Raw genomic sequence first — 15,819 nt, 5'->3', positions numbered from 1 at the left:
CAAAACAGTTTTCAATACCTTCCCCCCGTGCAGGTCTACGGTAAACCAGAACGAAATTATGTTACAACGAAACAACACAACAAAATGCTCCTCTAAATGACGAAGTTTTCTTTTAATATTTAGATATATACATTTCACACGTACATTCAGGGCAAAATAATTCTTGAACCTCTCGCCAGTTAACAAAATTGGCGTCGCACTGGTCATAATTCCTATAACCACACCTGGAGCAAATGTTGTTGACGGTCAACCATTCTTCGTTTAAATCAATTAAATCAATAACGGCATAAACGATTACACTGTAAAAAGCAGAAAATTCTATAAAAAGTGTTCTGTATTTTTTCTACTTGTAGGGAAAATAATCTTTTTCGTGGTCTTTAATCAGTTTCGTGGCCCATAGGACCACGAAAATGATGACCACGAAATTGAAAAGCTCTTACTTTCGCGGCTCTGCAGTAAATGTCCTATAGATTTGAAGCAAATGAAATCGATATTGAATAACTTAACTGCAAATGACACAGCACCAGTAAACATTATATTTATTTACCCAATACTTACCAAGTCGCAACCGTAACGAAAATGACGCTCGATCTTTGACGCAAATCTAACTGAACCTTTATTACATTAATTATAGATAAATAATTATGACTTGCGATAAACATTATACGTTATATTGACGCAGTCTTATTTTCAAAGTTGCTTATAGTTAAAAAAGGATTTACAGGAGGTTTGACCTCTTTTTTTTGTTTAAAATATACTTAATAAGTGTGGCTACGAAAATGATGGTGTATTTTGGAACAACGGGAAATGTAGAAAAAAAATAGTCTTATCAATGTCCTAATTTTTTTATGTTTGCATGCATGGTATATCATATTATGAACATTCAATCCATGTTTTAAACAGCAAGTTTTTCTATACCTTGTATTTTTTACAATACTACAAAGTAATCAGGGATAATCCGAACCTGACCACGTAACTGACTTTTGTGCAGAAAATTTAAGTTATTGTGGAAAAAAAGATAAAATAGAATAAAATGTATTTACCACAAGTTTCAGTGATAATATCCTAAGCAACTTAAAAACAATAAACGATATATTTCTAATTTTATAACTGAAAATTTGAGTCTGAACACAATTGAACCTCTCGAAATAATAACCCAAGTATATTTTTCATTCAAGATAGTCCTCGTCCAAACACAACTAGCATACACTAGGGACGCGAAATGAACATTTCACACTTCACCACCCTGAAAATTGTATGTCATCGAGTCAGGACGTATAACCAGCGACTAATCGGTCGCATTCAAAGTCAAAGTCAAAATATCTTTATTCAATTTAGGCTATAGCAAGCACTTATGAATGTCAAAAAAATACTACCACCGGTTCTATTCATGGTTGAATTAAACAAAATGTTGATGAGAAATCCAAAGTGTCGGTTCATTTGTGCATTTACGTGCGTGAAATTAATACCTAATAAATATGATAGTTTATGATTTGACTAGGGATCAAAAAAGAAACAAATTAATAATAGTTGATTCAAATGAACTGATTGATAAATAAGTTCAAAGTTAATAATAAAAACATCCGAGCGCGTTATGTTGTGTCAATAAAGACATATTATCGAGTTGTGATTCTTTAAATTAAACTGTTAATGACTGTCTTTGCCATTTTGTTTAATTCAACCATTAATGTGACCGATTGGTCGCTGGTTATACGTCCTGACTCAATGACATACAATTTTCAGGGTGGTGAATTGTGAAATGTTCACTTCGCGTCCTTAGATGTTAGTTGTGTTTGGACGAGTACTATCTTGAATGAAAAAATATACTTACACATTATTCTAAATGCTCTAAATGTACACTTTCTCGGATACAAAACCAAATATGATAATTCATCCTCGTTTTGTAGATAATAATTTAAAAAATCGTCATCATTTGCAACGAAAAAGGAGAGCTCTTTAATTATACGTCGCAAGAAATAGATTCAAGCGACCCAGCTCTTGTTATAGACAGCCTTTGCTATCTATACCGCAGAATACGGCGCGCACATGATTATAGAAACTCTCAATAAAAGATTATGTTTCATACGAACAGGTTTAAAATCAGTAAGCCATAACAAAAGGGCTCTACCAAATCATTTCTAAAAATAATGCCATAAGACATAGGACAACAATACTGATTATCTACTACTCACATTTATCAAATCACAATGAAAAATAAAACGAATGTGATAAAAAAACTTGGGATATGAAAAACTAAGTTTAATTTTCATCTAAACACACCTTTTGCGACGAAAAACAGAACGGTTCCATCGGTCGACGCGATCAATCGAGGCAATCGACCTAGTTGCAGACAATCTTCTATCACATCTCAAATAAATTATAATAATAAATGTCATAGCACTAAGATTTTATTCAATACAGATTTCAAAATCAGTTGGCTTAAAATAAAACGTCTACCGATATATTTCTCAAAATAATACAATTCAATACATGTAACATGAATAAAACAAGATTTTTTATGGATACAATTAGTAAGCGGGCGTTGTGGCCTACACAGATCCTTGAATTATTGGTGAATATATATATATATACGTTCGTACGTTATATATATATATATATGTATATATATATATATATATAGTCGCCAAATCATTGCCCGCTCGTGTGTATGCCTGTATCGAATGTTAACACGAGTAGACAACAAAACTGCTTTCGTCTGTCAAATGCTGTCGTCTACACGTAGCACTGATGATATTCTGATGTGGCTGAGAATTATTCTAAAATCTGTGAACGTACGCATGCCATAAGAATACGTATGCAACTCTGACAAAGCTCTACTTAATAATAATAATAAATTCATTTATTTCAGGCAACTTGGCCCATAAAATAATTACCTTACAGACTAACATACATATTTATAATCAAAAATATTTAAATCTAATTTGGTGACAAAACGGATTTGATGCGATTGCACAAGCATTTGGACAGGTTATGAGCCTCAAGCATTATCTGGCTGTATTCTGTGATAATTATGTTAATGAATAACACCGAAACATTACCGTCCTATTTTATATGGCTAGACGTGTGCCATTTCACAAATATGATTGCCAGGTGAAAGTATTTCAATGACCAACAAAAATTGGTGAGAAAGTTCCACCTCAGAGCGTTGGTGATTTTAAACGGAACAATTTAGTACAATCGCCAAAGCCATAATAACATTGGCCTATGACCACAACGGACAATCATACCGTCATGCAGAGCAGGCGCAAATTTTTCTAGTCGATAAAATAAGAGCGTTGCCTTCTTTGTCATAGGAAGAGAAAGAGGAAAAAGAGAAGGCAAGACGGGAAGGTAGAAAGTGTAAAGCACGACGATCCGGAACAAGAAAATAAGGTTTTGTGCATAAAAGATAACAATTATTGGACTCTCAATAAAATATTGTGTTTAATACGAACAGGTCTAAAATCAGTAAGCCATAAAAAAACGACTCCACATCATGTGACATAAATCGTAAACATAAAAAGTAAAAAATAACAATCTTAAAGATGTGAAAAAGTCTATTTAATTTTGATCTTTTCTCAGCGTTTACACCAAGAAACAGACCGGTTGAATAGGTCGACGCGATCAATCGAGGCAATCGACCTAGATATTTTGCGCACAGTCTCCTATCACAGCACATATAAATCATAATAAATTTCATGGCACAATACGGTACGGATAATATGATTTTAGAAAGTGTCTTTATAGACACTATATTATATTCTATACGAACAAAATTGTTTCAAAACCAGTCGGCTTAAAAAAAAAACTTGAAAATTTTACGGTACAATACATGTTACATAAATAAGGATACTGACACAAATTCTTATGGGTCTTAAATAGCAAAAAGGCTATTTGCCATTATACTTGTTTGATCTATGTTTTATTTTTTTTTCGTATTACAGGCCACATTTATATAATAATAAACCTTTTTAAAAAAACGTATTGCTAGATTGTACCTGCGTTGCCGCAAATATGTAAGTGTGTCACGGTAAAGACGAGCCGAGCAAAAACTCCGTAAGACATTACGTAGAGCTGTACTTGTAATATCTAGTATGAATCCGTTGCCAGTTATTTATTGGACCAAAGGTAAACAGGTATTTTAGGATCACTAGGTGCCATAACCTCGTATGCACGGGGATCCTTGGTGAAAAAAAAATAAGTTGCCGAATGTAGAGCTTTGCCCGCACGTATGTCTGTATCAACACTGAAACATTACCGTCCTGTTTTATACGGCTAGACAGACGTGTGCCAATTTACTAATTTCATTGCTAGGTGGAAGTGTTTCAATGATAAACACAAACTGGTGAGAAAGTTCTACCTCAGAGCGTGGGCGATTTTAAGAAAACAAGTTAATTGTATGTCGTGGAACAATATATTAATATCGCCGAAACCATAATAACATTGGCTTATGACCATAACGGACAATCGGACGGTCATGTAAAGCAGGTGCAAATTTTCCAGCCGATAAAATAAGAGCGTTGCCATTCTTTGTCATAGAAACAGGAAGAGGGAAATGAGAAACAAGACGGGAAGGTAGAAAGTGTAGAGCACGACGATCCATGTCTCCACATGAGGTTTAGTGCATAAATGGTAACGAACATTATACTCTCAATAAAAGATTATGTTTCACACGAACAGGTTTAATATAAGTAAGCCATAAAAAACGACTCTACCAAACCATTTCTAAAAATAATGCCACAAAATAATATATGACATAAATAGAACAACAATACTGATTATTTACTACTTACATTAAATACTATCTAATATATAGTTTTAGTCTTGGATATTAGATAGTATTTATTCTACTTACATTGTCAAATTATAATAAATAAAAAATGGAAGTTAACAAAATAACTTGAGATGTGAAAAAGTCCATTTGATTTTCATCTAATCTCATGGTCATGCAGATCAGGCGCAAAATTTTCTAGCCGATATAATTTGAGCGTTGCCTCCTTTATCAGAGGAAGAGGTAGAGGAAGAGAGAGAAAAGAAAGCACGACGATCCAGTTATTTATTGGACCAAAGGTCAACAGGTAGTTTAGGATCTCTAGGTAAGTACCATAACTTTGTATGCATCGATGGTACGGGATCCTCGGTTAAAAAAAATTGAGGTGCCGAATGGAGATGTCATCTTTCGTGGTTAAGACTGGTTCCTAGTTAAAGAATAGGAAAATTTAAACATTAACGCCCCTACGGCCAAAAGGTGCCCGCTACGAATAATACCGCTAACTTATTTACGTTAATTAATCGGTTTTCAAGTAACAAGGGCGTAAATTCTGTGGTTGTGGTTGCTTTCCCTTTCACGCAGCACTTCCCTGTTGCCCGGCGCGAAGACCAGTAACACCAGCGGTCGAAACGCTCCGACCCCCAGATCTTCTGGTACCGGTACCCCGAGCGTAGCCCCCTGAGAATAGGTACACCGTGTTAACAACGTAGCCGGACACTCTCCGCTGATTGTGACCCGTGCCGAAGCAAAGCGTGAGGAACTGCTGCTAGGAGTAATGACGATATGCCATGATTCACAGTCAAAACGGAGTTACAATATTTGGGAAAGCAGAAAGCAGGAATGTAGTAATTCGCACATTCAAGGATTTTAATTTTACGCAATTTAAGTAATAACGGCAGCTCGAATTTACAATTAAAACAGGTAGCAATTTATCATTAAATTATTCGTGCAAAGCACTAACAAAGAGAACAAGCAAAAGTTTATTCTTCAACACATAATACTATGTATTAATTGCACAAACAAATACGTTACGCTGCGCAGAGTAAAACTACCTTATATTTATAATTAAAACAATAACCGTTCGTTCCACACTTACCGGGTTCGGGAATTAGCACTGATTCGAGATTAGGAAAGCACCATCAGGTCCTCACAAAGATTTAACTAAATTAAATACAATTTAAATTAATTACATTGTCGCGGAGACGCGACGCGACACTCGTCGCCCCCACTTGATACGAGGGCGAGCGTGCTCCCGCGCTGAGTTCTAACAAAGAATGAGACGCTGACCGGCTGCGCCGGCGCTTATAATAATCCACCGATCTGAGCGCACCGAATGAACGAACGAATCGAAGTAAATTTATTAGAAAGAAAGAAAAAGATTCCAAACATGAAACACAAATAACCTAACTATAAAAATTTCATTTTAATACAAGCTTTTTTTGCTGACTGTACTTTTTGTTGACTGTACTTGCATTGTCACCGAAACTACAGTTGCATACCAAATTTCAAGTCGATGCTATTAACCGTTGAAGAGTTCCGTCCAGCGGAGACGGTCCTGGCTGGACTACCAGGATGTCACTACTAGATTATTGTATTGTCACGCAATTCAGGTCTTCGGTGTCGGGGGACCGCTAAGGTTAACATGAAACTAAATATGTTGTATTCTTTAAAGTATTAACCTTAGCGGTCTCCCGACACCGACAACGCTTAGATAAAAACATATTACTAGATACTTTGTACTAAATTAACTTGGGCTAATTTTGCGGGAAATCCGCATAGTCCCTGCGGGATAGAGATAAACGAATTCTTCGCAGATGAAGTCGCGGGCAACAGCTAGGTAGCGCATAATTATTTTTTAATTTTTAATTGTCTCTTCAAGCAGCGTGTTTTTTCGAGTGTTTTTTTAAGTCGGGGTTTTTTTAATTTTTAATTTAAGTTTTTATTTCAAATTTTTTAAACTTTGATATATACTTTTTTTAAAGTGTACTAGTGTATTGGATATCCTGGCTGCAGCATCAGCTCATCTTGTTGCCACCATTGCATTGTATGTAGAATCAAATACTGATCAAAAGGAATCAAACACGACATATCTGCTATTATTTTTCAAGAGTATACTGGTGTGCTGGATATCCTGGCTGCAGCATCAGCTCATCGTGTTGCCACCATTGCATTGTATGTAGAATCAATTACTGATCAAAACGATTCCAAACACGACATATGTGCTATAATTTTTTATAGAGTGTACTAGTGTGCTGGATATCCAGGCTGCAGCATCAGCTCATCGTGTTGCCACCATTGCTTTGTATGTAGAATCAAATACTGATCAAAAGGAATTAAACACGACGTATCAGCTATTATTTTTTCAAGAGTATACTGGTGTGCTAAATATCCTGGCTGCAGCATCAGCTCGTCGTGTTGCCACCAATGCATTGTATGTAGAATCAATTCCTGATCAAATCGAATCCAAACACGACATAATATGTGCTATTATTTTTTATAGAGTGTACTATTGTGCTGGATATCCTGGCTGCAGCATCAGCTCATCCTATTGCCACCATTGCATTGTTTTAAGAATGAAATACTGATCAAAACGAACCCAAACACGATATATCTGCTATAGTTTTATTAAGAGTGTACCTACTAGTGTTCTGGATATCTTGGTTGCAGCATCAGGCCGAGAATTCCATAATATAGTTACATAGCATATATGGGTATTTCAAATTTTAGGTCCCAAATATGTTTGGAAGTAAAGTAAAACCCGTTATGCGTCTAAGATTCCTACCGCAGCGAACAAAAGAGCTGATGATCTTGAAACGGCTGAACCGATTTTGATAAAACATGTCTAAGAACCATCGCTAAACCACCTGCTTTCAAATAAAAAAACCGCATTCAAATCGATCCACCCGTTTAAGAGCTACGGTGCCACAGACAGACACACAGACAGACACACAGACAGACACGCAGACAGACACACAGACAGACACACAGACAGACACACATAGCGGTCAATAACGCCCCTCTTTTTGCGTCGGGGGTTAAAAATACAATGACTCTTTATTGTACCTATACCTAAAATAGTAGGTAAGCGATACAGAAACAGGTACACATAGAGAAAAATTACAAGGTAAGCAATAGGCGACCTAGTCGCTCAAGAGCGATCTTTTCCAGGCAACCACAACCAATAACAATAGTAGTAGTGTTATTAACAATATGACTATTCACCATTTACATAACAAACCTTAAAAAAAATATTGCTAGATTGTAGTAACTTACTATTATAGCGTTGCCACAAATAAGTGTGTCACTCATGGTAGAGCCAGGCCTTTTAGTCAGCGGGCGCTCGCTGAGGCCTAATCGGAGCGGAGCGGACTTAAAATGTGGCATACTTATTAGTTATAAGGCATTATTATGTACGTCCCGTGACAATACATTACCTCATCTGCTAGTTAAATTTTGGTGGTCCGGCCAGTATCGTCACCGCAGGACGGAACTCTTCAACGGTTAACGGTATCGACTTGAAATTGGTACGCAAATGTAGTTTGGGTGACAATCCAAGTAGAGTCAACGTAATGTACAGTCAACAAAAAAGCCCGTATTTTTTTTAGCAAACACTTATTTATTACTAGCCTTTATTTAACTAGTCCATTAAAGAGTATGTGATCCACATCCAGTAGTCGGATTGGCTTAAAATTTGACACACTTACGTAAATCTGATGACAAAACAACAATCTGGTAGTAAAATCCTGGTGGTCCAGCCAGGCTCGCCTCCGCCGGAGGGAACTCCTCAATGGCTGATAAGACAAATACGAAACTTTGCATAATTGATCAATTTTAACGAGAAGGCGTTAATATGATACATACCAGTTGATGGTGCAGCCAGGGTCGTCTCTTCTTGAGGGAACTCCTCAACGGTTGACAGCACGCACAGATATAAAACTTTTCCACAAAAAAGTTTAATAGTATCTACACACTTATAGTTATCATGTAAATTATGTATTACATTACAGTTAGAGTGGGGTCGGGGTATCCCTGGTTTTGCCGACAAACTTTACATCGAGTGTCATTTTATCGAAAACGTTTCAAACATTTATTCGGAATTTCGGAACATTAATTCTCGTAATATCGTTTGGTGTAATTTTGTTTCGTGACCTGTTCATTCAAATTTTTTACCCCTGACGCAAAAAGCAGATGTTATAAGTTTGAACGCTATGTGCGTCTGTGTGTCTGTATGTCTATGTGTCTGTGTATCTGTCTGTCTGTGGCACCGAAGCCCTTAAACGGGTGGACCAATTTGAATGCGGTTGTTTTATTTGAAATCAGGTTTTCTAGCGATGGTTCTTAGACATGTTTCAGCGAAATCGGTTAAGCCGTTTTTGAGATATTGAACTTTGAAGTGACAAAGTCGGAGGTTTTCCAACATTTTGTTGGTTAGGTTAGGTGAAGTATATGATTTAAAAGGCAAACTGTTCAGGGAATATTATTTGGCAGATGATTCGTTATGTATGAATTTTAAGTGGCAGAATTACTAAACGACGGTGTTCATTTGTTCAAAATGTCATTACAACAAACACAGAAGGGTAAAGTTATAATGTAACCAGTTACCCCACACATAAACTATTTGCTACCAGAAAAAAACTTAAATTTAAAATTTAAAAAACCCCCGACACCAAAAAACGCCCTTAAAAAAAAACGCCGACAAAAAACAGGAAACTTAAAGCACATATGTTGTATTTTTTAAAGTCTTAACCTTAGCGTCCCCGACACCGACGACGCTTAGATAAAAAAAATATTACTAGGTACTTATACTAAATTAACTTAGGCTAATTTTGCGGGAAATCAGCATAGTCCCCGCGGGATAGGGATAAACGAATTCTTCGCAGATGAAGTCGCGGGCAACAGCTAGGTAGTACATTATTTTTTTTTTACTTTTTAAGTTGTCTTTTTTGTCGGCGTTTTTTGTAAGGCGTTTTTTTATTTTTGCTGGCGTTTTTGCTGTTGGGGGTTTTTTAAATTTAAATTTAAGTTTTTTATTTCATGCTTTTTAAACTGGTATATTTTTTTAAGTGTACTAGTGTATTGGATATCCTGGCTGCAGCATCAGCTCATCGTGTTGCCACATTGTATGTAGAATCAATTACTGATCAAACGAATCCAAACACGACATATGTGCCCTTATTGGCATGCGTTCCGGTCCCGAGTGAGAGTGTACTAGTGTGTTGGATATCCTGGCTGCAGCATCAGCTCATCGTGTTGCCACCATTGCATTGTATGTAGAATCAATTACTGATCAAAACGAACCCAAACACGACATATGTGCCATTATTTTTTATAGAGTGTACATACTAGTGTGTTGGATATCCTGGCTGCTGCATCAGCTCATCATGTTGCGACCATTGCATTGTATGTAGAATCAATTACTGATCAAAACGAATCCAAACACACATATGTGCTATTATTTTTTATAGAGTGTACTAGTGTGCTGAATATCCTGGCTGCAGCATCAGCTCGTCCTGTTGCCAACACTGCATTGTATGTAGAATCAATTACTGATCAAAACGAATCCAAACACGACATATGACATTAGAGTAACTAGTGTGCTGGATATCCTGGCTGCAGCATCAGCTTATCCTGTTGCCACCATTGCATTGTTGTAGAATTAAAACTGATCAAAATGAATCCAAACACGATATATCTGCTATAGTTTTTTCAAGAGTGTACCTACTAGTGTTCTGGATATCCTGGCTGCAGCATCAGACCGAGAATTCCATAATCTTGCATAGTTATATAGCATACATGGATGTTTCAAATTTTAGGTCCCAAATATGTTTGAAAGTAAAGTAAATACCCATTATGCGTCTAAGATTCCTACCGCAGCGAACAAAAGAGCTGATGATCTTGAAACGGCTGAACCGATTTTGATAAAAACATGTCTAAATCCATCGGTCTACCCGTTTAAGAGCTACGGTGCCACAGACAGACACACAGACACACCAAACTAAGCAAAGCTTGTACTATGGATACTAGGCAACGGATAAATATACTGATATAGATCCATACTTATACTTATATAATATTATAAATGCGAAAGTGTGTGTGTTTGTATGTTCTGTGTATGTTTGTCCGTCTTTCACGTCAAAACGGAACGACGGATCGACATGATTTTTAGCATAGAGATAGTTTATGCGGTCAGAGAGTGACATAGGTTACTTTTTATTCCGGAAAAATGCCGAGTTCCCGAGGGAACAGCGCCCGATAACCAAATTCCACGCCGGCGAAGCCGCGGGCATTAGCTAGTAAATACATACTTAAATACATATTAAACATCCAAGACCCGAGAACAAACATTCGTATTATTCATACAAATGACTACCCCGGCCGGGAATCGAATCGAACTCAAGCTTCCTAGTCAGGTTCTCTAACCACTTGGCCAACCGGTATTATAATTGCCATTTCATGACATATAATTACTCTCGTTTACATTATGATTTGTGTTTTACAAAAATATGGTGTCCAGCACGACACGTGCGAGCACAATAAATAGGGTGGAAAGAATCAATGGACCCTGGACGGCAACTACCTTAACTTAAATCCTTTAGTTAGCTAATTGTACTGAAAGGAAACATTCCTTTATTTTTAAAATTGAACAAAACTACATTCAAAAAAGCTATTTTATTATTCGAATCAATAGGATTATAGTTCAGGATATAAATTCTCTAATAAACATTTGGGGTTTGTTTGCTCCGCGTTGCATAAAAAAATATTTTCTTTTTTTAAACTTTTCGTCAGTAGGTACATACGCGTGTAAGAATTAATTAGGCATAGATTTATTATTAACATTTAGCGATTTTCTTGTAGAAGACTCAGTCTGTATAGCGCTTTTTGTTTTCAAAATTTTCAAAAATTTGTCGCTTCCTACCTTTTTTAACCCCCGATGAAAAAGAGGGGTGTTATAAGTTTGACCGCTATGTCTGTCTGTCTGTGTGTCTGTCTGTGGCACCGTAGCTCTTAAACGGGTGGACCGATTTGAATGCGGTTTTTTTTTATTTGAAAGCTGGTTTTCTAGCGATGGGTCTTAGACATGATTTATCAAAATCGGTTCAGCCGTTTCAAGATCATCAGCTCTTTTGTTCGCTGCGGTAGGAATCTTAGACGCATAATGGATATTTACTTTACTTTCAAACATATTTGGGGCCTAAAATTTGAAACACCCATGTATGCTATATAACTATGCAAGATTATGGAATTCTCGGCCTGATGCTGCAGCCCTTAGTAGGTACACTCTTAATAAAACTATAGCAGATATATCGTGTTTGGGTTCGTTTTGATCAGTATTTGATTCTACAAACAATGCAATGGTGGCAACAGGATGAGCTGATGCTGCAGCCAGGATATCCAACACAATAGTACACTCTATAAAAAATAATAGCACATATGTCGTGTTTGGATTCGTTTTGATCAGTAATTGATTCTACATACAATGCAGTGGTGGCAACACGACGAGCTGATGCTGCAGCCAGGATATTCAGCACACCAGTATACTCTTGAAAAAATAATAGCAGAAATGTCGTGTTTAATTCCTTTTGATCAGTATTTGATTCTACATACAATGCAATGGTGGCAACACGATGAGCTGATGCTGCAGCCAGGATATCCAGCACACTAGTACACTCTATAAAAAATAATAGCACATATGTCGTGTTTGGAATCGTTTTGATCAGTAATTGATTCTACATACAATGCAGTGGTGGCAACACGACGAGCTGATGCTGCAGCCAGGATATTCAGCACACCAGTAACTCTTGAAAAAATAATAGCAGATATGTCGTGTTAATTCCTTTGATCAGTATTTGATTCTACATACAATGCAATGGTGGCAACACGATGAGCTGATGCTGCAGCCAGGATATCCAGCACACTAGTACACTCTTTAAAAATATAGCAGATATGTCGTGTTTGATTCCTTTTGATCAGTATTTGATTCTACATACAATGCAATAATGGCAACAAGATGAGCTGATGCTGCAGCCAGGATATCCAACACATTAGTACACTTTTAAAAAATATATATCAAAGTTTAAAACTTAAATAAAAACTTAAAAATTTAAAATTTAAAAAAACCCCGACTTTAAAAAAACGCCAGCAAAATAAAAATAAAAAACGCCGAAAAAAACGCTGCTTGAAGACAATTAAAAAGGTAAAAAATAATTATGCGTTACCTAGTGCTGTTGCCCGCGACTTCATCTGCGAAGAATTTGGTTTATCTCTATCCGCGGGGTCTATGCCTGATTTTCCCGCAAAGTAGCCTAAGTTAATTTAGATAGTATCTAGTAAATATTTTTAACTAAGCGTTGTCGGCACGGGGACCGCTAAGGTTAATTTTTTAAAAATGTACAAGATTTAGTTTCATGTTTTTTAATTTAATATTGAAAAACTGATTACAGCACAAGCTAGCACAAGGCTAGCACAACCTAGGACATACGTAATTTTTTGAAATTTTTAACACCGAGTCCATTTTATGACATAGACTTTCGTCTTAATTATGATTCATGTTTTAAAAAAATCTGTGAGTCATATCAGAGTATGGTGTGCAGCACGTGCGAGCACAACTTAAGAACAATATATAGCGATTTTATTTCTTCAAAATTTTCAAAAATATGTCGCTTCTTACCTTTTTTGATTTCCGATTTTCTGAAAAATTTAAAGATATATCAAAAAATGGATTGCGGCACAAGTCAGTACTATCTAAGCACAAACTGGCACAACGTTGAAAAATTGTTTTTTTTCAAAATGGCGATGCTGAGATTTTTTTTTATTTGCAATTATCTCGGAAACGTTGATGCTATCGAAAAACAGTTTTCGGTACAAGTGGACACAAGTCTGGCACAAACTAGCAGATTATATATTTTTGTCGATTTTTCAAAATGGCGGTGCTAAGACGTTTGTTGTTTCGCGTTTTTTTTCGAAACTATAAGCGATATCGGAAAACTGACTACAGCACAAGCTAGCACAAGGCTAGCACAACCTAGCATATACGTAATTTTTTGAATTTTTTGACACCGAGTTCATTTTATGACACACTCTCGTCTATATTATGATTTGTGTTTAAAAAAAAATCTATGTGTCATATCAGAATTTGATGTGCAGCTCGTGCCAGCACAACTTAAGAACAATATATAGCGATTTTATTTTTTTCAAAATTTTCAAAAATATGTCGCTTATTACCTTTTTTGATTTGCGATTTTCTGAAAAATTTAAAGAGATATCAAAAAACAGATTGCGGCACAAGTCAGTACTACCTAAGTACAAACTGGCACAACGTTGAAAAAATTGATTTTCCAAAATGGCGGTGCTGAGATTTTTTTTTATTTGCAATTATCTCTGAAACTATTGATGCTATCGAAAAACAGTTTTCAGCACAAGTGAGCACAAGTCTAGCACAAACTAGCAGAGTATATTTTTTTTCGATTTTTCAAAATGGCGGTGCTGAGACGTTTTTTTGTTTTTCGTTTTTTAACGAAACTATAAGCGATATCGAAAAACTGATAACAGCACAAGCTAGCACAAGTCTAGCACAACCTAGCAAAACTTTTTTTTTTTAATTTGGACAAAGTGGCGGTGCTAGCCCAAAAAAAAGTTTTTTTGAAATATTTTTTCCGTTAACTGGAATTTTCAAAAATGGATAACAGCACAAGCTAGCACAACCCTAGCACAACCTAGCACAACCATTTGTTTTTCGAATTTCCCAAAATGGCGGTGCTAACTTCACTCACATTTAAAACGCGCATACGACTAAGAAAGCCAATATATTTCACCTCATCAGTCAAATAGGCAGGTTTTTGCTATGTAAAATCAGTGAGCCAAATCGCATTTTCCTCACCCGTGAGACCAAAGTAGCTTTTTTAACCTACTTTTTTTAAAATGCTGAGGACAGTGCTGGGTCCAACTCCTGAAATTCCAAATATTTGAAACTTGACTTTGATCTGTGACTTTCACTTAAGATGAAAAAGAGAGATAGGATGAAATCGATTTTAAGTCTATAGGCCTAAAAAAAAAAAAAACAAATGTTCGATACATATAACCGCAAAATTACAAACGTCGTTTATATTAAGTATATATAGTGCATACTAAAGGATATAGTATTAAGCACTTATTGTTCGAAAGCTTGTACGGTTGCTTTTCTCAAAATATAACTAAAAGATTCATTTGACAGTGGGAGAAGCAGAAAAAGTTGGCAACAATCAATCGTGGAAGGAAATATACAATTACATTTCTATTACTCTTAATAGTACCTGTACTATGATCCGACTTGGGCGTTAGCGCGCCCCCGACGCGATATCCTCTAAGCCGTGAAAACACATCTAATTGTGTTAAAAGATAACGTGCGATAGTAACACAATGAACAATCGAAAAGTACATAAGCGATTTAAACTCGCGTTAGTATGCCATTACTAAACAGAGTCTTCCAAAGAAATTAGCCTCATAAGAGAGGTCTGCCAGCTACGCATATGATAATACCTAACTGGGAACACGCTATAAGTCCGTTACGAGTCCATGTTGTGTTAGTTTTGTCATGGCTAACTTTTCAAACGGAAAAATAAGCTATTGTGGCATATAGGTAAAATCGTTGAGTAACGTCTCGTGAAATTTGCAGTTATCTCTAAATAAAAAACTGGCCCAAGACGTGTCGAAACACGCCCGAAATAGGGTTCCGTAGAGCCATTACGAAAAAAATAAAGTAATATTTTTTCAAAGTATTTCGTATTTTGTAACGGAATATTCCAAAGTTTAGGTATATTTTGTACCTTAGGCTGCTATTTACGTTATAGTTTTCCTTGTAAGTTTGATATACTTACTACCATCCTGAATTTTACCCACAAGGTTGGATGAGAAAAAAAAATTCACCCCCACTTTACGTCTAATGGGAGGTACCATAAAAAATATTTTTTTTATTCTACCATTTTGTCGGCATAGTTTATTACATATATATTCGTGCAATAAACAGCTTCCTAGCATTGATATGTCTCTAAGCAAAGCGCGGACGAACAGAC

This window comes from Choristoneura fumiferana, chromosome 11 (genome assembly GCF_025370935.1).
Source record: "Choristoneura fumiferana chromosome 11, NRCan_CFum_1, whole genome shotgun sequence".
NCBI lineage: Eukaryota > Metazoa > Arthropoda > Insecta > Lepidoptera > Tortricidae > Choristoneura > Choristoneura fumiferana.
Note: the sequence above shows the minus strand (reverse complement) of the source record.